The following is a 23419-nucleotide window of genomic DNA, read 5'->3' on the forward strand; positions in this document are numbered from 1 at the left end:
CACCCTGCCATAACTGCAGTCTGAGGATAGTGAAGACACTGTCATCCTTGCAGCCACTAACTCATAACACTCTTGAAGCTGAACACTGGACACTGGGATCCTTTTGTGGAAACACCCAATGTCTGCATGACCCTCTTGCCAGCAGCAACAAACATCAGAACAGGCAGGGCCCTGGTCTCACTTCTGCCTTTCAAGTCTCTTGAGACTAACTCACAATCTGAATAGTAACTGTGAAGGAGTCATAGAAAAGTAATTTTGAGTTTTTCAGCCTTTGCAGTCCAAGAAAGGATCACAGAAGGTGATTGGAATGGATGCTAAGAGCTAGTGTTTCAGGTTCACCACAATGATTTCATGTGTGTGAAGATATGTTATGCCAGTGGCCCTAGCTTTTGTCTAGAAAACCAAATACTGGATTCACTTGGGTGGTTTTTTTAAATCAATTTTTGCATATAATAAAATGTACCTATTTTAAGCATACAATTCAGTGAGTTTTAACGAATATGATATAAATGTAATCAATACTGTAATCAAGATGTAAAATCTTTCCATCATTCCCAAAATTCCTTTTGTGTCTCTCTGCAGTCGATTCCTATTTTCCCTTCCCCGAGCAACCACTGTCCTGCTTTCTTTCTCTATAGACTAGTTTTCCCTGTTCTAGAGTTTCATATAATAAAAGCATACAGTAGGGTACAGCTGTTTTTAATATTTGCAAATTGTTTTTTTTTCTTGCTGATTTTCCAGCATGGCATAGTGGAATAAATAGGATTTTTGAAGTTAGACAAACTCCAGGTTGAATCCAACCCTCCTGCCTAACAGCTCTCAGCCTATTGCAAGTTGAACTTGCTGAGCCCAGATTTCTTAACTGCAAAATGATAATTTAAAGTAAAAATAAAAACAAAAAATACCTGTGAAGGTTAGAGATAATAAGTGAAAAAACACACAAATGGCACTCCAGGAGAGGTAATTATCATTATTAATCTTCTTGATGATGGCTTATTATTTTCTGTTTATGCTGGTTTTTCAGTCAATTGCATTTAAACTATAGTGCTCTGTGAAGAGTTTATAACTGACTTTCACATGTGACTGCCATAACAGCAGTTGGAAGCTCTTCTTAGGAGCATCTCATTGCTTCTCATCTGGGTTCTGCCCCTTGCTGTGTGACCTCATGAAGATTCTGAATCTTTCTATGCCTCAGTTTTCTTTTATGTAAAATGAGAATAACAAAAATACCTAGAATTGTCATGGGAAGTAAATGAGGTCATACACACCACCTTAGTAAATGCTCCAAACAGTTAGCTATTATTAATATCATTGTTATTTCATATTGAAATTTCCCTAAGATCCCTGAGAGTGGATTCAGTCTCTATACCTTCACACAAGCTCCTTCTCCCAAGAGAAGTGACTCTTTCTTTTCTGGCCAATTAAAATTACCCATTTTAGCCTCTGGGAATCCCTCCCTACTACAAAATACATTTGTGCCTTCTCATTCGGCCTGTATCCAAGGTTTTATATTGGCATTAAACTACAGAATGTTTGAGATAGAAAAAATGGTTCACTCGAATCCTCTCATTTTACAGCTGGTGTAACAGGTCCAGTAAAGCTGAATTATTTATCAAGGTCATATATTTAGAACATAAACTGGGTTAGAACTTGAGCTCCAAACTCTCAATCCTGTGTCTCCAAAATGACTTAAATTGTTTAGTGCATAATATTCAGTAGTTTACTGGCTTATTGCTTGAATTCTTAAAATATAGCATGCTCAGTTGATTGCTAGAGCCAAATCCAAGGACTTTGCTTGTCACCATGCCTAAGCTTTTGTCATTCGAGAAATGATACTCAGCCCTGTCAAAATATAATCACTCAGTTTATCAGGAAAATCATCTGAAAATAAGCCATGCGTATTACACACTGTGAGGCAGGTATGCTGCATAGACTTCACGTGGCGGATATAAATTCCTGCTGATGTTGTGATGCCAGTTCTTCAGTGATTGGCCATGAGTTTATGAAGTCTTGCTATATAATTGGAAAGAAAATGCTTTTTATCACCCATTCAGTCTTTGGGTGAGTATTTTAAAAGGAATTTCAATGGTATCATCAGCCCAGTGAGATAAAAGCTCTTATACCACACCCACACAAGGCAAACACAATTGGAGAAATAGTAAGATGTAGGCCAACCACTGTTGTATTTATATGTAAGGTAACAGTTGTACAGCTTCTCTATGTCTGAAAAACTAAAACTGTCACCTCCAACAGTGTGTTTCTGTCCACAGGCAACCGTGGACTTAGGTGGGAAGGAAGTTCAATGTGTGTTGTATCCTGGGAAGGAGGTGAGCATGAGAAGGTTGGAGGGATACCTCCCTTTATGAGAAAGTTGAGTAGCTCTCCAATATTTCTCTCACAGTTTAAAAACATTGTGTTATGGGGGTCCCCAGGTCACCCCATAGGCCCAGTGATTTTACAGAAGGTCCCACAGAACTCAGCATCTATTTGTACTCATAGCTAAGATTTATTACCATGAGAAGATACAAAGCAAAATGAGAAAAAGGAAAAAGTACATGGGGTGAAGTTGGGAGGAAACCAGGCTCTGGCTCTGAGAGTCCTCTCATGGTGCAGTGGCTTATATCCTTTAGCAAAGTGCCATCTCCTGGGGCTGCTCATTAGTGACTTGGGGCCCAAGGTTTTTACTGGGGGCTGGTCAAATAGGCTCTCTCTGCCTACCACATGCCCATATTCCAGATCCCAGAAGAAAAGCTGATGTCCAGCATAAAGCATATTGTGCACAAACAGACTAGCTATAGTGAGCCCCACTTGTCATTTAGAGAAGGTTTTATCTCAGTGTAGGCAACTATTTACTAGCTAAGTTCCCGGATGCCAGGCAATCTGGCAAGCAGATCTTTCTAAGGACAGCAGTCTTAGGCCTGCTGTGCTGACTCTTTCCTGCGTGTACTATTTTCTTCTTTCAGGCATGTATAAAGACCTAAGAAAGACAGCTGTTGTAATCCCATTTGAAATAAGTCATCTGTAGCAAAGAGAATTTACATGCCTTATCTAAAGTCATATCTAGTTGGTTGGCTGGGATGGACTGACTAGGGCCGTAGGTCTGGGAACTCAGTTCTGGCTGGTATTTATGGGTTCTCGGTTCTTCTCCACATTATCTTTCCTGAGGCTGCCAAGATGCTTCCAGGACAGCTGTTTTACTCATGTTTGATTCCTGGACTGGGATGGCTGGAACAGCTGGGTCTAGTGCTCTATGTGGATTTACCACATCAATATCTTGTAAGGAATTACATCATGATGGTTCCTGACACTTGGACTTCTTACATGATGGCCAGCTTCCCTCAGAGCAAGCATGCAAAAAGAACAGGGCAAAATCCTAGAACATCACTTCTGTTTCACTCTTTTTTAAGCAAGTTACTAAGGCCAAACTCAGATTTAAGGAGAAGGGACTTAGACCCAGTAGCAGGGATAACAAAGAATTTGAAACTATCTTTAATGAATATTTGTGATAAGTAATTTACTTGAATATCTTAACATACCCATTTCTATTATAGTTATCTACTTTGCATGTTTTATTTCTCCCACCAGACTGAAAATTCCTTAAGGGTAGGGGACCCTTTCCAATTTGCTACAATGTCAAATGGTACTTTGCTTATAGCATACATTCATTATTTGTTGAATAAATGAATGTTATTAATTACTATATGCCAAGCACTACACTAAGCTCTTTAAATTTACTATCTTGTTTAATCCTTATAGCCATCTTGTGAGTTGGAATTATTTTAATTTCCATTTTTCAGATGAGGAAACTGAGGCACAAAATGCTTATCTGCCTAAGGGCACATAGCTCATGTCAGGATGTGAACTTAGACTGTTGCTAGAACATATGCTAAGTCATCATACTCTACTGCTTTCCTCAGGGTCTGGGCTTTGCACAAAGAGCAAAGCTCCAAAGAATCCAAATTCTGGTATTCTGCTGTGCAAAACTTTAGAGAGGTCTAAGGGGTGTGAAGCCCTTTATTTAGTTCCTTTTCCGATTTTATTGAAGAAGTGGTGGGGAGAAGCATGAAGAGAAGGATAAAGAATGATAATAGGATGGAAAGGCATTCTAACTGGCAGAGTCATGCTATGTAACCTTGAATATTATGTAGTCTTGAGGCATTTGTAATCTTGAAAAACTGCTTTATTTAAAAAAAAAATCTTTGAAATAAACACCAAGGGTGAGATAAAGAAAATAACTGAAAAAAGGAAAGAAATTCCATACCCTGTTATATGGGCTTTGGGTTATATTTGATCCTGAACAACCGATCATTTTTAAAATCATATGTGCTAAGATGTGGCACCTAGGGGCAAAATGCCTGACTTCTGATTTATCTGTCACTGGAAAATAGTCAAGATTAGAAGCCTTTTTTCTTGAAATAGTAAAGGGGAGAGGTTAGGTCCCCACCGCGGCAGCAGTGTCGTAGAATACCCTTCCTTGAGCCAGTAAATATTCCTGATTACTCTCAGAAAGTCTCGAAGAGGAGTGCAAAGTATTTGAAAGTAGAGGGAGTAGGATAGTGGTGAAGAGAACCCTAAATACAGAAGAGGACAAGCGTGAGGTGAGGTTAAATCACGAAAGCTATCCATAGAATGGTTTTCCTGGGATGGTAACTGGGGCATCTGGGACTATCAGGACAGGTTCTGCCATGACTGGCAGAAACCGTAAGATGACAGCATCTGACACAACTTGGAAATGTATTTCTCTCTGACAGAAGAACACAGCTGGAGGAGAGAGGTCCAGAGCTCTATGATGGCTCCAAGGGCTCCAGGAAATCCAGCTCTTTCTATCCCTCTTGCTCTTCACTGTGAACTGACACAAGCCAATTGACTTCCACATGGTTCTTAGGGGGCTTTTGTAGCAAACAGTAGATTTGAGGTGCTGCCCCAACTTTGCTACCAGGTAGTATGAAAAGCAAATCTCAGAACAAATTCTGCCAAAGAAGCAGACATTTCTTAATAACACTTATTTGTAAGCAAGGATAAAAATAGTTTCTATTTTCTATTCTTTCAATTCAGCAAAATCTCAACTCCAATCTCCAATCTCCACTATTTTACAGTGAAAAATTCAATCCAGGCAGGAACGACATTCTAGAAGCAGGAATCTGTTATCTACGTAGTTGACAGCAGACAGCTCTAAAACCGAAGGCTTGACTCAGGATTGTTTAGAGATCAAGCCACAGGCGGCATTCCTAAAGGAACAAGCCTCACTGCATACTTTTGCTCTAATCATGCAAGGGTGAGGACTGTCTCTAAAAGATTTTAGCCAACCTTATATCTTAAATATTTTTAACCAAAAAGAGTTCCTTTCTGTCAGTCATTATAATAATTAGTAGACTCTTAAAATTCCATTACTGAAGTTCACTGAGAACATTAACGAAGGATCTGTTGTTGATCCAGATATTGATGACAGAAACACTTAGAGTAGTCACTTCTAGGACATGGGTTTTTTTATTGGAACATTAGCAATGACCTCCAGAGTATGCACATTCAGTTAAAATTTTAGTTGTCTCCACCTGGGCTGTAGTTTCTCCTAACTAGGCCAAATAAAATATCTTAATTTGATTTGATTTAATTGCCATCTTCAAAACATGACTTGCACACATGCTTCTGCTTAGATCCCATTGGCTCGAAGTTGGTAACATGCCATATTCAGCTGCAAGGGAGTCTGGGAAAAGTAGCCTTTTTTTAGGTGACTCTGTGCCCAGATATCAAAGATGTTACTACCAAAGGAAAAGAGATGAACAGATATTTTGTGAACTCTGCAAGGCTTCCTGTGCAGAGGAGAGACTCATCATGGTTGCTCAATACTGTCACTTGTATTGCAATAAATAAGTCCTTACTCCACCCCTCAGCCTTTGGGAAACTTTCCAGGTATGAGAAATAGTTCCATGTTTTCCCAGAAATGGGTGGGGCATGTGGCAGTGGCTTACTGGTAGATAGTTCTGTGAAGGCAAACATTTCTTCCATCAGTTCTCTTAGGTTCCAGGTTACATTAGGATCTTGCTCCTTAAAGCATGTCCATGGATTAGCAACTTCTGTGTCACCTGGGGGTTTGTTAAAAATGCTGACTCTAAATTTTAATAAGACCTACAGATTATTCCTATTCACAGTCAAGTTTGAGAACCACTGTTTTCTAATGCTTCCTCCTCCTTCCTCAACATACATGTACCCAAACAGACTCGGGCTAAAGTGTTTCCTCCAGCGAGCAACTTTGACCTAAAGTAAGTCCAGGAGAATTCATGAACAATTGGTGTATTATAATTTAGATCATAAATTGCTCAGCATTTCATGCAGATTAGCTTATTATTCTACACAAACAGCAGTTAACATGTATTTTTTTTTTGGTCTATGAGAAGAAAGTAACGTGAAGAATATATTAAGAGTAGATCTGTTTGGTAATGTACAACATGATAAATATAATTAACACTGCCGTATGTTATATATGAAAGTTGTTAAGAGAGTATATCCTAAGAGTTTTTATCACAAGTTTTTATCACAAATTCTTAAAAATTTATTTTGTATCTATATGAGATGATGCATGTTCACTAAACTTATTGTGGTAATCATTTCATGATGTATGTAAGTCAAATAATTATGCTATACACCTCAAACTTCTACAGTGCTAAATGTCAGTTATACCTCAATAAAACCGGAAGGAGAAAAAAAGGAGAAGAGATGTAGTAAATAAAATTCTTTGCATTACACGTAAAAAAAGGAGTAGATTTGTTTGGATGATGGAACACTGGCTAATTTTTTTTCCAACTTTGTCATACTTTTCAGAATTTTCTTTTATGAACATAAACTATTTTAAAGTGGAAAAAAAATCTTGTTTTAGGATGATATGAAACATTTATTTTAGCTTTAGCAATCAGCCAGATAGTTGAATAAGAAATAAATCCCTAACGGGTCCAGAAGAGAACAGCAGTGATCTGGGATCATTGTGAATCCACCCAAAACAAGCTTCTGTAGTTGCCAAAATAAACTGCTTATTCACAGGAGATGGGCTGTGCTTGTTTTGGAACATTACTCTTAATTGCTGACTTCTGCAACTCAAAATTTTTAATGTCATTTCCTAACTTGCTTTAAATGTATTTTCATCTTGAAATTTGGAACAAATGTTTAATAAAATTTCTTTTGTAATTGAAATGATTCAGTTCAGCTACAATTATTGAATAGCAGAGGTTATACAGCTCTGAATCTTTTTTTTTTTTTTTTTTCTTCTCTGAAGGGAATGGAAAAAGGAGTTAAAAGACATGGTCCCTGCATTCAGGAACTCACTTTGGAGGACTTCTGTGAAATTCTTTCGTAAGTCTTTCAAAATTAGAATTTGTTTAAGTGTGTTAAATAATTTTATTCTGATTGGATAGTCTTATAACTATATACATTCTTTACCGAAACCCATCGTGTATCTGATCCATTTGATATAAAAGCAAGAATAAGCTTTAGTTTCAAAGGTCAAGACGCATACAGAGGAGAGGATTGAAGTAAGACATTATTTCACAATAGCAAATATGGAAACACATTGAAGGCTTTTTCTCCTGCTGCTTCTGGAGAAAGAGAAAGAAGAGCAAAGGAAGGGAACAGAGTAAGCATTAGGTTTCCTTAATCAGCTGTTGGCAAGAACTCTTACAGGAGACCTTACAACAGAAAATCCATGCCTGATCCTTGTCTCTTGAAACAATAAAACTGAATTTCTCCAGAAGAAATATTTACTATAATGGTGGAATTTGATTAAATTGACTAAAAATAGCCAAGGATAATGAGGAAGACTCCACATTCTATTAGAGGATTAAAAAAAGAAAAAAAAACTTCTATTTCTCTGACATTTCAATTTGTGCACTGATTGATAATAGATGTTAACTTTTTAAATTGAAGTATAGTCAGTTACAATGTGTCAATTTCTGGTGTACAGCATAATGTCCCAGTCATGCTTACGTATGTGTGTGTGTGTGTGTGTGTGTGTGTGTATATATACACACATATGTATGTATATTCATTTTCATATTCTTTTCACTAAAAGTTATTACAAGATATTGAATATAGTTCCCTGTGCTATACAGAAGAAATCTGTTTACCTATTTTTATATTTAGTGGTTAACATTTGCAAATCTTAAACTCCCAAATTTATCCCTTCCTATCCCCTTCCCATGGTAAACATAAGATTGTTTACTATGTCTGCCAATCTGTTTTTTTTTTTTTGTAAATGCGTTCATTAGTGTCTTTTCTTTTCTTTTCTCTTCTTTCCTCTTTTCTGTCTTTCTTTCTTTTTTTTTTTTTTTTAGATTCCACATATGAGTGATATCATATGGTATTTTTCTTTCTCTTCCTGGCTTACTTCAGTTAGAATGACGATCTTCAGGTCCATTCATGGTGCTGCAAATGGCATTATTTTATTCTTTTTTTTTTATCACTGAGTAGTATTCCATTGTATAAATATACCCCGACTTCTTTATCCAGTCAATAGATGTTAATTTTTATGTATCACTTTGTTAATAGAGTTCTTTATATTTAAAAAAAAATAAAAACCAGGAAATTAAAGTGAAAGCTTTTTTACTTATTTATTTTTTTGATTGCAAGAAATACCCACTCAAACTAGCTTAGTTGTTAGGAAGATTTATTTCAATGTTACAGATATTTCACAGAATTCCGTGCTATTGGGCCTAACACAAACTAGAAAGCTGTTCAGAACCAAGGTAAAGTCTCTCCCTTTCTCACTTAATCTCAGTTTTTTCTCCACATCTTTTCCATTTTCATCTCTCTGAAGATCGGTTTTATTTGCTTACTCATCATCATGCAAATGGGTGCCTCACCCACTGAGCTGACGTGGCTTCATCATTCCCATACCCACCCCTGACTAGTAGCAACCTCTGTATGTTATAGTTTGAGTCCACAGTGGAGGGAATCTGGTTGGTCCAGATCATCTGTTCAAGTCAAGTCACACCAATCAAAGGTCTCTGATCAACCATGGATTGGCTGCCCATTTGGAGCTCATACCTGGTCCAATCAGCCATGGCTGGGAGCAGGAGAGGTAGCACATGATACAACGGGCTGCCGTATTCTTCTGGGAATAGCCTTATTTCAGATAAAGTATAAAGAAAGGAGTACATTGGGTTTGGCCTGAGCAAACCCAAATCCATAAAATGAAGCTATAGAAGACAATGTACGTGAAGTAATTAAGTAATATAACTTGACTAAGTGACCAAATAAATAGGATAACAGAAAGTACCAAGGGCTGAGAATTCAGCATGATCTATGGTGATCTGAGAAAGCCTCTGACAATATGAAATGTTAGAATGCTGAAGGAGATGGTCAGAATTATCTCTTCCCATAAAAAAAATGTAGAAAAAGGATGTGTTCCTAGAGCAATGAGTTACAGATTCAAATTAACATTAAATTTTCTAAAGAATTTTGGTTCAAGATGGCTGATGAAGCACATTCCCAGGAAGAAAAATATATTAAAAATGAAAACAAAAATAACACAAGGAAAGGAATAGGAGGGGTTGTTGGTAGACAAGAGATTTCAGCAAATTTCTAGAAGATGCAATATGGATTACTGATTGTTGATTGATGAAGCCGAGTAAAGGAAGCCATAGCTGAGAACACACCAGGCGGCTGACTGTCTAGAAGAGCCTCAGACAGGCTCTAGACTTTGACACAGCAGACACAGTAGGGGATGGGACTGACAACACAGACTGAAAGGATCTGTGCACAGCCTTTTACCCCAAGCCAAAAATTGTAGGGTTTAAGTAATCTTAGGAAACCACCTAAGAAAAACTAGGACAGATGACGAGAAAACATTCCCAGCATAAATGCCCACTTACTCCGGCAGCTAAGGGTTCCCAGAGTTGCGGCTGGCTCCATGCCTGCACAAACTCTGCTGAAACCTACCATCAACCAGCCCATGGACGTGCAGCCACCAGAGTCTTCTGATTGCCACATTCTTTTTTTTTTTTTTAAGGTTTTTATTTTGGCATAATTTCAGATTTACAGAAAACTTGGAGGAAAGAATTCCCATATTCAATCTACCCAAGTTCCTACAATATTAATATTTTAACATATTTGCTTTATTCCTTTCCCTCTCTCTTTTCTTGACAAATAGGTAGATAGATACACATACATTTTATTTTTTAACCATTTGAGAGTCAGATATAATGACCCATTTTACTTAAATATTTCAGTGTGTATTTCTTTGATGCATTCTCTTACACAAGTACAGAAAAACTACCAAAATCAGAAAATTAACATTGATGTAGTACTATTACCTAATTGTAGATCTTACTCAGATTTTGCCAATTTTTTAAAAATGTATTTTTTAGCAATAGAAATGTCCAGATCATGTTGCATTTAGTTGCCCGTCTCATTTTATCCCTTAATAAGGACCAACTCTTTAGTCTTTGTGTTTCATGATATTGACATTTCAGACTTCTCTTCATTTATTTTGTAGAATGGCAGTCGGTTCGAGTTTGTTTGATAGTTCCTTATGATTAAATTCAGGGTATATGATTTTGGCAGCAAACCATAGAAGGAAGGGATTTTCCTCAGTGCATCTTATCAGGAGGCATATGATGGTAATTTGTCTCACCATTGCCTAATTCTTAATGTGAACAGCAACCAAGGATCAACAGATATCAGAAGAAAGTCTCCAACATGAAAAGAAAAACCCAAGATAAACTCACAGGAAGAGAAGGAAAAAAAAAAAAAGAATTTAGGGAACAAAAGTACACTTCAAAATAGGAGAGACTTTCCAACTGGTAGCTTCTGAGATGTGTAAAGCTATGGCATATATAAAATAAGAAACTGTGTGCTATGAAAAAGAACTCTTGGAAAATAAAATTGTAATTGCAGGAATTAAATATTTGAAAGTTGTAAAGATAAAGTCAAGAAACTCATCTAGAAAATAGGGAAGGAGGGAGGGAGGGAGAGAGGAAAGATAAGATATAAAAGACATAGCAGATCAGTGCTGGGATTCTATATTAGGATCAGTATTGGCCACATAATACAATAGAAAATAATAAAAGAATCAGAATTGACAAGACAGAGGTTTCTTGCTCACATAAAGTTAGTTGACTGATCTGAAGTTCTACCAGCTAGTGAATGCTTTCCATTCTCAAGGCCACCTCATAGTCCAAGATGGCTGCTGGAACTGCAGCCATGGTGTCTGAATCGAATCCAAAATGAAGTCAGAAGGACCAAAAACAAAACAAAACAAAAACAAAAAAAAAGGAGGCGGGGTGGTTTACAAACTGTGCCAACTAACTTTAAGCAGCTTTCCCATAATCCTGCTTACATCTCTTTTGCCAAACCTACATGCTGGGAAAGCTAGGAAATGTAGTCCTTCATTCTGGGCAGCAATGTGATCAGAATATTCTTAATAAGGAGGGGGATACTGATATTGAGTTAGGCACCTACCAGATTCTGCCACCTAGTTTAATATGCAACATAGTTTCCACAGCAAAAAGGAGTTACTAATCATTAAAAGTGTCTGACATATACCTAACAGCATACATTTTTATATGCATAGTCATAACAGTTTGAAATTTTAGAAATCTAGCAATTAGATAAAGGACAGTGTAATTCGAAACAAAACAAGTTTAACAAACATATAAAAGGTATTCAACATTGTTTAAAAAATTAGAGGACTATAAATAAAAATAAAATGAAATATTTTTCAGGTTCAGCTTGGGAAAATTAAGATATTTAAAATATACCATGTTGGTGAAGGTTTTGAAGGAGAGTTTTCTCATCAACTATTGGCATAAGTATTAATAAAGTCAGCCCTCTAGGATGAAATTTTGGCAGCATCTTTCAAAATATAAATGTGTTGATTTTCTGTTGCTACTGTAACAAATTACCACAAAGTTTAGTGGCTTTAAACAATGCATATTTAAAACACACACACACACATACACACACACACACACAAATTTATTACCTTAAGCTCTGTAGGTCATAGTCTAGTATGGGTCTCACTGGATTAAAAGTAGGTATTATCAGGGCTGTGTCCTTTCTGGAGGATCTAAGGGAGTATCTATTTCCTGCTTATTCCCATTGTTGGAGATTTGGTTCCTTGCAAATACAGGTCTGAGGGCTTCATTTTCTTGCTGGCTTTCGGCTGAGGGCACATCTAGTCTCTAGCAGCTATTCACCTGTGGTCTTTGGCTCATGGTCCCCTTAACTCCACCTTCAAAGCCAACAAGTGACAGCACAAGTCCCTCTTACACTTCCCATCTCTTCCTTCCTCTGTCCCAGCTCTGACTCAGTCAGAAAAGGCTCTTCCCTTTAAAGGGTTCATGTAGTTAGATTGGGCCCACCCAGACAATCTAGGATAATCTCATCATCTCTAGGTAGATAACCCTAATCATGTCTGCCAAATACCTTTTGCTATCTAAAAGAATAAATTCACAGGTTCTGAGAATTACAGCATGGATGCCTTTGAGGGGGATGTGAAGCATTATTCTGCCAACCTCAGTAAAATATGCATTCCCCTTGTACCTAACAGAAACACAACTGACATGACTTAAAACCTGAGGAGGGAAGAGTAGTGGGGGGTGAGGGAGAGAAAGAGAGAGGAAATAGAAGATTTATAAAAGATAGTTACCATTAACTGCATCAAACTTCTTATCATCATCATGATATGCTAAGGAAAATATGGAGATAGGCTTTCAAAGTTGTCTGGGGAAAATTTTAAATCCAGATTGATATGTGTAGCCAAACGATCAATTGAGTTTGAGAGAGGGACTAGGCATTTTCAAATATGTAAGGGTGAGAAATTTTTTCTCCAACATACCTTTCCTTAAAAAGTTACTTGAGGATGGATTTCAGCAATAAGAGAGAGTAATCCAAGAAAGAGGAAGCTAGGGGTACAGAGGAAGCAGGGAAGTAAAGTCTGGGGATGACTGCTGGGCAGCAGCCTGAAAAGGACCCAGCCCACACTGGAACAGGAGGACTGAGGACTCCAGATAGGCATTGTTCAGAAAAAGACTGTGGTGATGCAACAAGCATCACAGAGAGCTTGAAAACCTCGAGGCAATAATACAATTATCAAATACATGGTCTAAAATGAAAACAACGTATTCTATTTTAAGCATCTGGTAAAGTGTTAAAAAAAAAAAAAAAAACCGCTGTGTTTAAACCATAGTTTCTGAACTCTGAGCAACAAATAAGTAGTCTCTTTCATGTGAAATACTGCATTCCTGGCACTGGAGCTGTAGAGGAAAGAACAGTTCTTTCACACATGTACCTTTATGCCTGGTTACACCTGGACATGTTTGCAGGTGATGACTTCATATGGAAAAGTGTCTGGAAGGATTGCATGCCTTGATGTTAACAATTGTGGTAGGAGATGAGATTTGAGTGACTGTTTTCTTTCTGTTTATCTGTATTTTCAAAATTTTCTAACACGATCGTCTGTCAGCTATGCAATTTAGATGGTGTCAGTGACTTTAAAAACAGTGTACAGAAAACTGTGACATCATCATGTGGCAAAAACATGGGCTTTGGAGCTAGAAGATGTCTTCAAGTTCCTGGCCTCAGTGCTTAGGAGCAGACTGGGAGAGCTGATCACCCTATATCCCTTTAAGACCCAGCAAAACCAGCTAAGAGTTCAAAAGCATGCAAAGGACGTTCCAGGGGTACATTCAAATTTGCTGCTCCTTAAAGGGCCAAGCACTGTGGCAGGCGTGGGAAGCAAAGGAATAAGATACAGTCCCTGTCCTGAAGCTGCTCCAAGTCAGAGGAGGAGCAGACCAGCCAAACTGGAGTCCGAGCAGAGTGGAGAGCGTTGTGCTTCACGTAAACATGGAGTGCCCTGGAACCACAGAAGAATGGAAGCTCCCCTCAAACTAGGCAGGGTCCAATAAGGCTTCTCATAGGAGTGGATATGAGATGTGTTTTCATATAGGAAGAGCAGGCAGAGGACATGAAAGGGCCTTCTTGGCAGGGCATTGATGTACACAGAGAGTTGGAAAGACCATGATGATCCTGTGGCTGCTTGTGGCCTGAGTGGGTTAGAGCCTGGGGCCTGTGATCCTGGGATGGTGGGTGGGAGCTGGATCATGAAGAGGCTGTGAGCCCTACTCAGGTGTCTGGGCAAGATTAACTTTGGTGGCTGCATAGGGGGTGGCTTTGGAAGGAAATGGGACTGAGATTATTTATGATGTGAGAGTTCAGAAAGAATCTATGGGACCCTCCTGGAAGTCCCTCCTGCCCTCCCTGTCTAATCCGATTCCCTTTACCTCCCTGATTCTCTTTCACTGCACCCTGCTTGTTTCCTTCTCAGGACTTAACATTTATAATCTGAAACTTATTTCATCACTTACCTGATGAGAGTCTTTCTCCCCCATCAGACTATAAGCCTCACAGGGCAACAACTGCATGTGTTTTATTCACCAATACAGTGTCCATATCCTGCACCTAAAAGGTAGAGGGCACTTAATAATTATTTGTTGAGCAAACCAATGCCCAGAATAAGGCAGCCACTATGGAGATGGGGAGGAAAAGGCAGATTGGAGAGTTATGATATAAAATAGACAGAACCTGGTGATTGATTGATTGAGAGAGTTGTGCTAGGGTGAGGGCTGGGGTTTGAGGATGGGGGAGATGACTCTTTCTGGGGCCTGACTTGGGAGACCTCAAAACTCAGCTGGTGGTTGTGAGTGTGGGTGGGATGAGGTGAGGTGAGGTGGAAAGGAATAGGGTTGGGTGAGAATGAGTTCTTACCAGGGGAGTATTGTAACCCTGAACCCACTCCACAGCTTTAACTCTCCTGCCTTACAGCTCTTTCAGTGGCTCTTAAACTTTGCTTCACCTTATGATCATCTGGAAAGACCCCACACTGGGGACCCTCCTTAAACCAATTAAGCCTGAGGATAGGGGCTGATAGTCCAGTGAAGACCATTGTCCCATGGCTTCCAGATGAGCAAGTCCCTTCCTGCCCCTTCATTTGGGAACCCTGGGCTTGTCAATCATCTCACTTGGCCAGCTCGCTGCTCCCCCACCTGCTAGGCTGGCTTCCATTCTTCTTCCCTAGGGTTGGGTCCTGATACTGAAATCCCTCTGCAAATATTTGTGCTTTTCATTTGCCACTGCCTGGCATGTGTGTCACCTTGGCCAATATTTGCACTTGTAGGTGATGGAACTTAATGCTTAATGGTGTTAGCTTAGAAGGTGTAGAGATATGAATTATTTTATTTTTCCTGTTTCCTTTTGAACTTTTGAAAATGTTCAGATGATTCATTTTAGCTCTTACTCATTTTCTTCAAACATTTTGCAATTTGAACCCATAAAAATAAATCCAATGACACAATACCCAATTTCTAATCTCTTGCCAATAACCAAGGAGCATCTTTTTGATTAGTAGTATGGCAAGGGGGAGAAACGGCATGCTGTGCAACAAAACAGAATTGGACTTTGGTTGTCTTCTGGGGTAATCCACGATGGTTTTTATTCCGGACATTACGCCAAGTGTCTGTGGTTTCCAAGACCCTAGTTACACTACTGAAGGTGGTGAGATTCAGGAGTGCTAGAAATTACTGAATGAAACTTCGCTGTTTGTGAATTAATACGTTAAAAATTAATAGTAGGGTTTTGTTTTTCCTTAAGAATTTGCACATAATTTGACACTAGAAACTGTTTGCATCTTATGTATCTTATTTGGTTTATACAAACATTCTTTGATCCCAAAGACAGGTTTTATACTTGAAGACTTTGATCTGTTTCATGGCAAAGCTTCTGGGAAGCTGGGAGGTGGGATGGCTCTTTTCCAGAAGAAGCCTAGTGAGGGAGCAGAGAAAGGCTCTTCCAAGGGGACAGAGCCCTCTGTGCAAGGCTGGGAGGGCTGGGTTTGGTTGAGGAAGTACAGGATGTTGGATGACTGGCATGTAGCTGGATGAAGAGGTAGGTTGGCCCGATCACAGAGGGGCTTGTACACTTGTGTGTTACCCTCACGGTCTGTAGTTTCTCCTTCCTCCACTGCATCCCACGCATTCATCTTCCCAAAGTGTAGATCTGATCAGGTTACTTCTCACTTAACATACTGAGTGAAGTAAGTCAGACAGAGAAAGACAAATACCATGTGAAATCACTTATACGTGGAACCTAAAAAAAAGGATTTTTTTTTTTCTATTTACAAACCAAAACCAGACTCACAGACATAGAAAACAAACTTTGGTCACCAAAGCGGAAAGGGAGGGGAGGGGTAAGTTAGGGGTTGAAGATTAACAGACACACAGTACTATGTGTAAAAGAGATAAAGAAGGATCTACTGTGTAGCACAGGGAACTATATTCAATTTCTTGTAATAACATATAATGGAAAAGAATCTGAAAAGAAAAAAATATATATATGTATATGTATATGTATAACTGAATCACTTTGCTATATACCTGAAACTAACATTACAAATCCACTACACATCAGTAAAAAATTAATAAAATAATAACATAGAAAACAAACTTATGATTACCGAAGATGGGGGCAGGGGGAGGAGGAGGAAAAGGAATAAATTAGGAGTTTGAGATTTGGAGATACTAACTACTATATATAAAATAGATAAACAACAAGTTTATACTGTGTAGTGCAGGGAACTATATTGAATATCTTATAGTAGCTTATAGTTAAAAAGAATTTGAAAACGAATGTATGTATGTTCCTATATGACCGAAGTACTGTGCTGTACACCAGAAATTGATACAACATTGTAAACTGACTATACTTAAATTAAAATATTTTAAAAATTAAAACAAAAACAAAAACAAAATAAAAACGTCACTATGTTGCCCAATGAATAAAGACCCAATTCTTCAGACTCCCTTAGTCTAGTTTTGAGAATTTTCTCCTACTTCTTTATTTATAGGCAAAGATAGGATATAGAAAAAAAAAAAAAAGACAAAGCAGGCAGGTGTTGACATCCCAGGAGACACTCCTCAACGTGAGCTAACCAGGGCCATTTCTTTTGTACACACAGGACTGCAGAGCCTCTCAAACTTGAACCTGTCAAATTCCTTGTGAAGCATTTTGCATTCGGGAGAATTCTTGTAAAAGCCTGCAGTATTTGAATCCTTTAAAAAAAATCGAACAGTGCTTATCAACTGGGTTGATTTAAGAAAGAAGCAGGATCTGCTGTTTGAGATCCTGCTTCTTCCTTACACCAACCTTACTCCTTGGCCAGTGTTGTCATTCTGAAGATGTTCGTTACTCTTTCCAACCTCCATACTTTTGTTTTATTTTTAAAGCATTCCTTCTTTACAGAATGCCCCTTTTCTGTCTCTACCTGGGAAGGTTTGCCCATGTTTCAGGGCCCAATTGAAATGTGATTTCCTTCATCCAGTTGCTTTGTCATACCGGGGGAAGTGCCTTTCAACCACACTTGGCTAGAGTTTAATTTTTAAAAACTTTAATTGAAGTATAACTTACATGTATTTCCTTAAAGTAAGTGTACAGGTTGATGAAGTTTCACATACTGAATGCACTTGTGCAACCAAGTATCAGAATGTCACCAGCATCCCAGAAACTCTTTCTTCCATCACTACGCCCACCCAAGGGTAATGATGACCCACACTTCAGGGCATAGATTAATTTTGAACTCTATAAAAGTAGAATCATAACGTATAGACACTTCTGTATCTAGCTTCTTTCCCCTAATAGTAAGTATGTTTGTGAGATTCATCCATATTGTTGTATACATTTGTGGATGATTCATTCCTGTGGCTGTATAGTATTCTGTTATGTGAATATACTGCAACCTAGTCATGCATTTTACTGTTGATGGGCCATTTGCTACTTTGAACCTTCTAGTATACATATTTTGGTGATAGTATGTATGCATTTGTGTTGCCTATGTGCCTAGGAATAGAGTTGTTGTGTCATAGAGTGTGCATTCATCAATACTGCCAAAGAGATTTCCCGACTGACTGTGTCTCCTTATCTACCCATCACTGGTTCACAAGAATTCTAGTTGCTCCACATCCTCTCTGTGACTTGGTGTCTTCCATCCCATCCAGGCACTGAATGTACCTTTCAAAGAGCATCTACTACAGAGTTCCTATTCAAGTTACAGAGACCCAGGTCAATGTATAAAGTAGGGCAGTCTCTCTCTCCACCTCTTTTGCCTTGTCATTTTTTTGTATGTTTCCTTTTTTTTGAACACAATAATTGAGAAATAAAATATTTTCTGATTTAAAAAACTAAGAGCATAGGGAACCTTCTGAGGTGCTGGAAATATTCTATGTCTTAATCAGTATGATGGTTATATATGACACATATACATGCATAAATTTTTTAAAAATTAAGAGAGCATCAACAAATTAGTATACCTTTCTCCAGCCCTATCCCAACAACCAGTGTAAAGAAGAGACTTACATGAATACATATTCAGAGTAGATTCTTGTCAGGCCAGGGAATAGATCAGTGAATTAAATGTAACCCAATTTGGAGATTCTCAGAGAAGCAAATTTACCACTTGCAATATGGTGCCTGTTTTTCTGCCTTAATTGTCATGGTAGGTTTGCTTGAATGGGAAAGAAGCCCTCCTGGGGGGAGAGAAATCAATGTGCGTTTTTCCCAAAGACAAGGTTCTGAGTGTAGGGGTGATATTGGTGAGCCTTCAGTTTTCTTCAAGTACCATCTTTGTGTCCTGTTTACTCCATTGTTATTTGTGTTGAGCACTCTGAGGCCTAGAGTTTAAGTAGGGAAAAAATGAAACATAGATCTAGGAAAAAAAAAGAAAGAAAGAAAGAAAGAAAAGAAAAAAGACAGTGTCATTGTTATTGTTTGTACCAAAGCAATACTGCCACCTATTGGTAGAAAAGGAGAACTTTATCACAATGTTTTATCTGTAAGTGGTAAAGATGGGGAGTCCCAGGTGCTTAACCATGAGTGAAAATAAAACTAATATTAACCCAACATTTTCACCCTGACCCACACCCACCGCCTTCCCTAAGAAACAGGATTCTTAAAAGAACACCACCAAGTCCAATACATGATAGGGCATTACAAGTCCCTCCAGGAAGCTGGAATCACTGCTGTCTACATTTACTTGAGAGAAGCATCCACAAATAAGATTTTAAGATCAAGAAACTACATTTTCTGTTATATATGGTAATAAATTCTCTCAGGAAGAGGAGAGGGTATAGCTCAGTGGTAGAGTGCATGCTTAGCAGACACGAGGCCCTGCGTTCAATCCCCAGTACCTCCATTAAAAAAGAAAAAATTAAAATAAATAAATAAACCTAATTACCCCTCCCCCAAAAGAAAAAAAATTAAAAATTCAGGAAATCTCACACTTATCAGAAGGTATGTGTTCTCACTATGTTTTGCTTCTGATGCATTTATTTGGCAAATCTTTATTGACTTCCATTTATTACATTTTATTATATGTATTACTGGTCACAATAAAGTTTTCCTTTAGCATGAAAACAAATGATTTTAAAAAATCACAATTAAGAGAAAATTACATTTTTTACTAAAATGTTTACAGTAATACTAGTTATATACCAAAGATACCATAAAACAAAAATAACACTAGTGAAAGTTCTGAAGACATAGAAAATTTGGTAATTTAATTTTTTAGCACATAATTCTCTCATTTATTTTTTGTTTGTATGTTAATTTGACGAATATTTGTTAGGAATCTATTATATATGTCTGTGCTCAGCTGGAAGCTGGGATTACAGAGATTAATATGACAGTCCCTGCCCACTGAGGGGCTACACCCTAGGGAGGTAAGGCAGACACAAAGACAGGTAATTATAATACTTTGTAGAAGGTACAGTTACCAAGATATTGTAAAGACGCAGAGAGAGTCACCTCGATCCTGATGGAAAGATGGAGAAAAGGGCAGCTTGGTTGAGGGGGAAATTTATGAGTCTTAATTTATGAGTAGGTATTGACTTGGCAAAGGATAGGGGTTGAGTAGGGGTTGAGGATAGTGAAGGAATGATGTGGGGCTTTTGGGGAGGGAGGTAATGAGGTTTTTTGTTCATTTATTTAATGGAGGTACTGGGGTTTGAACCCAGGACATTGTGCATGCTAAGCATGTGCTCTACCACTGAGCTATTCCCTCCCCCCGATATGGGTTTTGGGGTATCTGTGGGATTTCCGGGAGGAGGTGTCCATTTCCCATTTGGAAATAGGAGAGTGAAAGACAGCCTTGGGATTTCACCTGACAAAAGACCCAGAGCTGGGGATGGACACCTGAGAGGGCAAAGGCAGGTTGGCTCTCAGAGAACCCCCAGCAACAAAAATTCAGATTCCCCAGGAGAACCAAGAAAGTTCAATCAGGGAACCAGGGGAACTAATCCACAGCCTTTAGGTCAAATTGGCCAAAAGTTTCATTTTGTTTGGTTCATAATATTTTTAAATAATTTCCGACTTTTAGGAGTTGAGTGATGCCTCATAAAATCTGCATTTTTAGCTTCCCATAAAACGTTGATATATCTGGCTATGTAGGGAATGAGATTCCTCACAGCCATGCAGGGCTGCGCTTTTGCTGTGGGAACAGGCTCTTCAGGTTCCCACGTGCTCCTATTTTAATGTGGCCTTTTCATTCATTGATATGGCCTGCCTGGCTCCTCTGGGCATTTACATTTGGGATCTTTCCCTAGAATTTCAAGAAGGGTGTGATTGACACACATCCAGTGCATCAGGAGAATGAATAAGGAATGAGGAAATCTCTCCTGCCTTTGAACTAGGAAATCAGGATTCACCTAAGTGACCCGAGTGAGGGAAGACTAAGAAGGTGGTAAGACACAGAAGGCAGATGGCAGTTACCGTGGATGGAGGAGCAGCCAGGAGGGGAGGAAGAAGGTGGTGAATGTGGACAGGCAGGCACTTTGTTCTATAAGGAGCCTGTCTTTTTGGCTCTGCCAGCCATATGAGTTCTATCACAACCACCGAACAACTGTTGCAGCGCAAAAGCAGCCATAGGCAATATCCAAACAACTGAGCATGGCTATATCCCAGTCAAATTTTATTCACCAAGATAGGCTTCCTGTGGGTGCTAGCTTGCCAAACCCCAGATGGGGTATGCTGGGTCCAGGGCTAGGATGTTAGGTCAAGAGGAAATGTGGGCAAGATCGCAGACATGACAGGATGGGCTGGTGGAGAGGGAGATGTTGAAGGTAAGGAAAAACCAGAGATGTTGAAGGTAAAGAAAAACCAGAGAAGTGGATGAAGCCACTTCCAGAGGGAGCGGGAGGGAGATGGGACAAGGCCCTTCGTGGTGGCAAGGGGAGGAAGACCTTGCCCACTGAGACTCAGGCAGTCTGTAGTGTGTATGAGTAAAATGAAGGACATTCATTTTGCTGCTGCTGATGCCAGTTTTGGGGATAAAGTAGAGAGTAAAGTGAGAAACTGAGAGCCATTGAGAACATGGGATAAAGAAGCTGATCAAACAACAAGGGCCTACTGTATAGCACAGGGAACTAATATTCATTATGTTGTAATAACCTATAATGGAAATGAATCTGGAAAAGAACAGAGATATATATATATAGCTGAGTCACTATGCTGTACACCAGAAACTTACATGACATTGTAAATCAACTGTACTTCTATTTTTAAAAAGCTAGTCAAAAACAAATAGAAAGGTTAATAAACAGGACTCAGGGCTCAGCCAAGGTTGGAAACAACAAATGATCGTGTCAACATGCTGTGCCATTCTGCACTGCAGCAGCAACACTAGAGTTTAGAATCAGAGGAAGCAGATTGTAGCATCGATTGTGGGTTTTGACTTTTCTGGTGAGATAGTAATTCAGAACCAAGGGGTTTGGGCTGAGTAGTGGCAGAAGAGGCTGAAGGTCCTGCGAGACTGTAATGAGAGAATAGGTCAAGGAATTAGAGGGGTTTTGTGAACACAGTGGGTGTGAAGGTAGAGAGAGCAGAGAAGATATAGGAGGTGATCTGAGAACAGATGACTAGAGTTTAAGATTTCTGAGTTGGGGCATTTCCAGGATATTAAGATCCAGGATAGAATTGTTGGACTAGGGGACTGACATGCAGTGCAGCAAAGGACAGTCAGGAATTGTGAAGTAAAATTGCTCACTGGCTACCTTCAGAGAGGCTGATACCTCTCAGTATTTGGATGGAGGGGCTTTTACTCAGTGACAGAGAGTGACCTGAAGGCTGCAAATGTGCAAATGACAGCAATGCAGAGAAGTGGGAGGATGTGTATCTGGATGGCCGGAGCATTAACAAGAGGCGAGAGCAGGAGCCCTTGTTCCAGGCCTGCAGATGCCTGCTTGGTAGATCTGGCAGAGCAAGCCTGCCTCCGTTGTCAAGGAAACCAGCTCATCACTATCTCCACAGACAAGGCGGGCTGGGCCTGTTGTTCAAGATATGGAGGAGTCTGCTGTTTATATGCTAAATAACCCTCTGCTTAGTCCATACAGGCCCTGCTGTGAGCTTTCTCTTTCCCTTCTATGACATAGTCCTGTCAATAGAGAAATTGCCGTCCGTCTCCACCTGCCCACTTCTTTTGGCCTTTCTCTTCTTCTGTTCAAGCTGTAGCTCCAGCCAGTGAAGAATGCCCCACCCCCTTCTCTTCCACCAGCAGGTAGACAGGTGATCACAGTGTCTGTCCAAATGCGTTGGGGGAGAGTCGGGAGTCTTCTTAAATGACAGTGCTGTACTCTGTAGGGGCTAGAAGATCTGGGCTGTGGCAGAATCCACTTGGAATCTCACATCAGGGACAGTGTGAGTTGTGAACAGTTAGTAACCCTCTCCTCCCTGCTGCGTCCTGAGACAGGCCTGGGACCGGACTCTCCAGGTGGAAGATTCTGAGGAGTGTCTGAAGAGAACTATAATAATGGGCTGAAGGAAAGAAGGCAACACCATGTGCAGCTTATTTAAGTGGCACACAGTATAGCTTTCATGGCATTGTCAACCATTGTAACCATTACAATTTAATGTAATACTACCACACCCCTTTCTCCCTGAACTTGAAGCTTTGCTTCAAGTATGAGCTGGCCCTTCTGGTCTAGAGAGAGGGACGGAGGGCACATGGGAGTTAAGATGAAGATGCCAGCACCCAGGGCTGGGCCATGCTCTTATCTCTTAGAAATGTTAGCTGAGGGGGGCACTCTTCCTCAGCTGTTATGTCCGGAAGGTGGGCTCCCTGTCAGCTGTTTAAAGGAGAGCAGCTGAGGAAGGAGGCCTGCATGCTTCTGGGCTCCCTTGGCATGTCTTAATCATGAGTCAGACCCAAAGGATGGCATTCATCCCCTCAATTAAGAGTTAAGGCCCATATCTCTCCAGATAAGCACCTCTGAAAACAGCCAATGCCTGGGCAGGTGGAAGGGGCGGGTCAGAGAATGCCAGCCCTTGTAATTCTGTGAGGTGGGGGAATCTGGCCCACAACCTGAGGGGACAGACAGCTTTCAGCCTT

General features: G+C 39.5%; 1 protein-coding gene across 1 annotated transcript in view; it reads left to right on the plus strand.

Moving 5' to 3' along the window:
* Window positions 1–23419, plus strand: part of ASNS (asparagine synthetase (glutamine-hydrolyzing)) — a 120824-nt gene that overhangs the window by 31988 nt on the left and 65417 nt on the right. Inside the window, exon 3 of the mRNA XM_014557504.2 lies at window positions 7268–7344. The gene's annotated coding sequence lies outside the window, so the exon portion shown is untranslated. The remainder of the gene's footprint in view (window positions 1–7267; window positions 7345–23419) is intronic.

Source organism: Camelus ferus, chromosome 7, assembly GCF_009834535.1.
Source record: "Camelus ferus isolate YT-003-E chromosome 7, BCGSAC_Cfer_1.0, whole genome shotgun sequence".
In the NCBI taxonomy this organism is placed as follows: Eukaryota; Metazoa; Chordata; class Mammalia; order Artiodactyla; family Camelidae; genus Camelus; species Camelus ferus.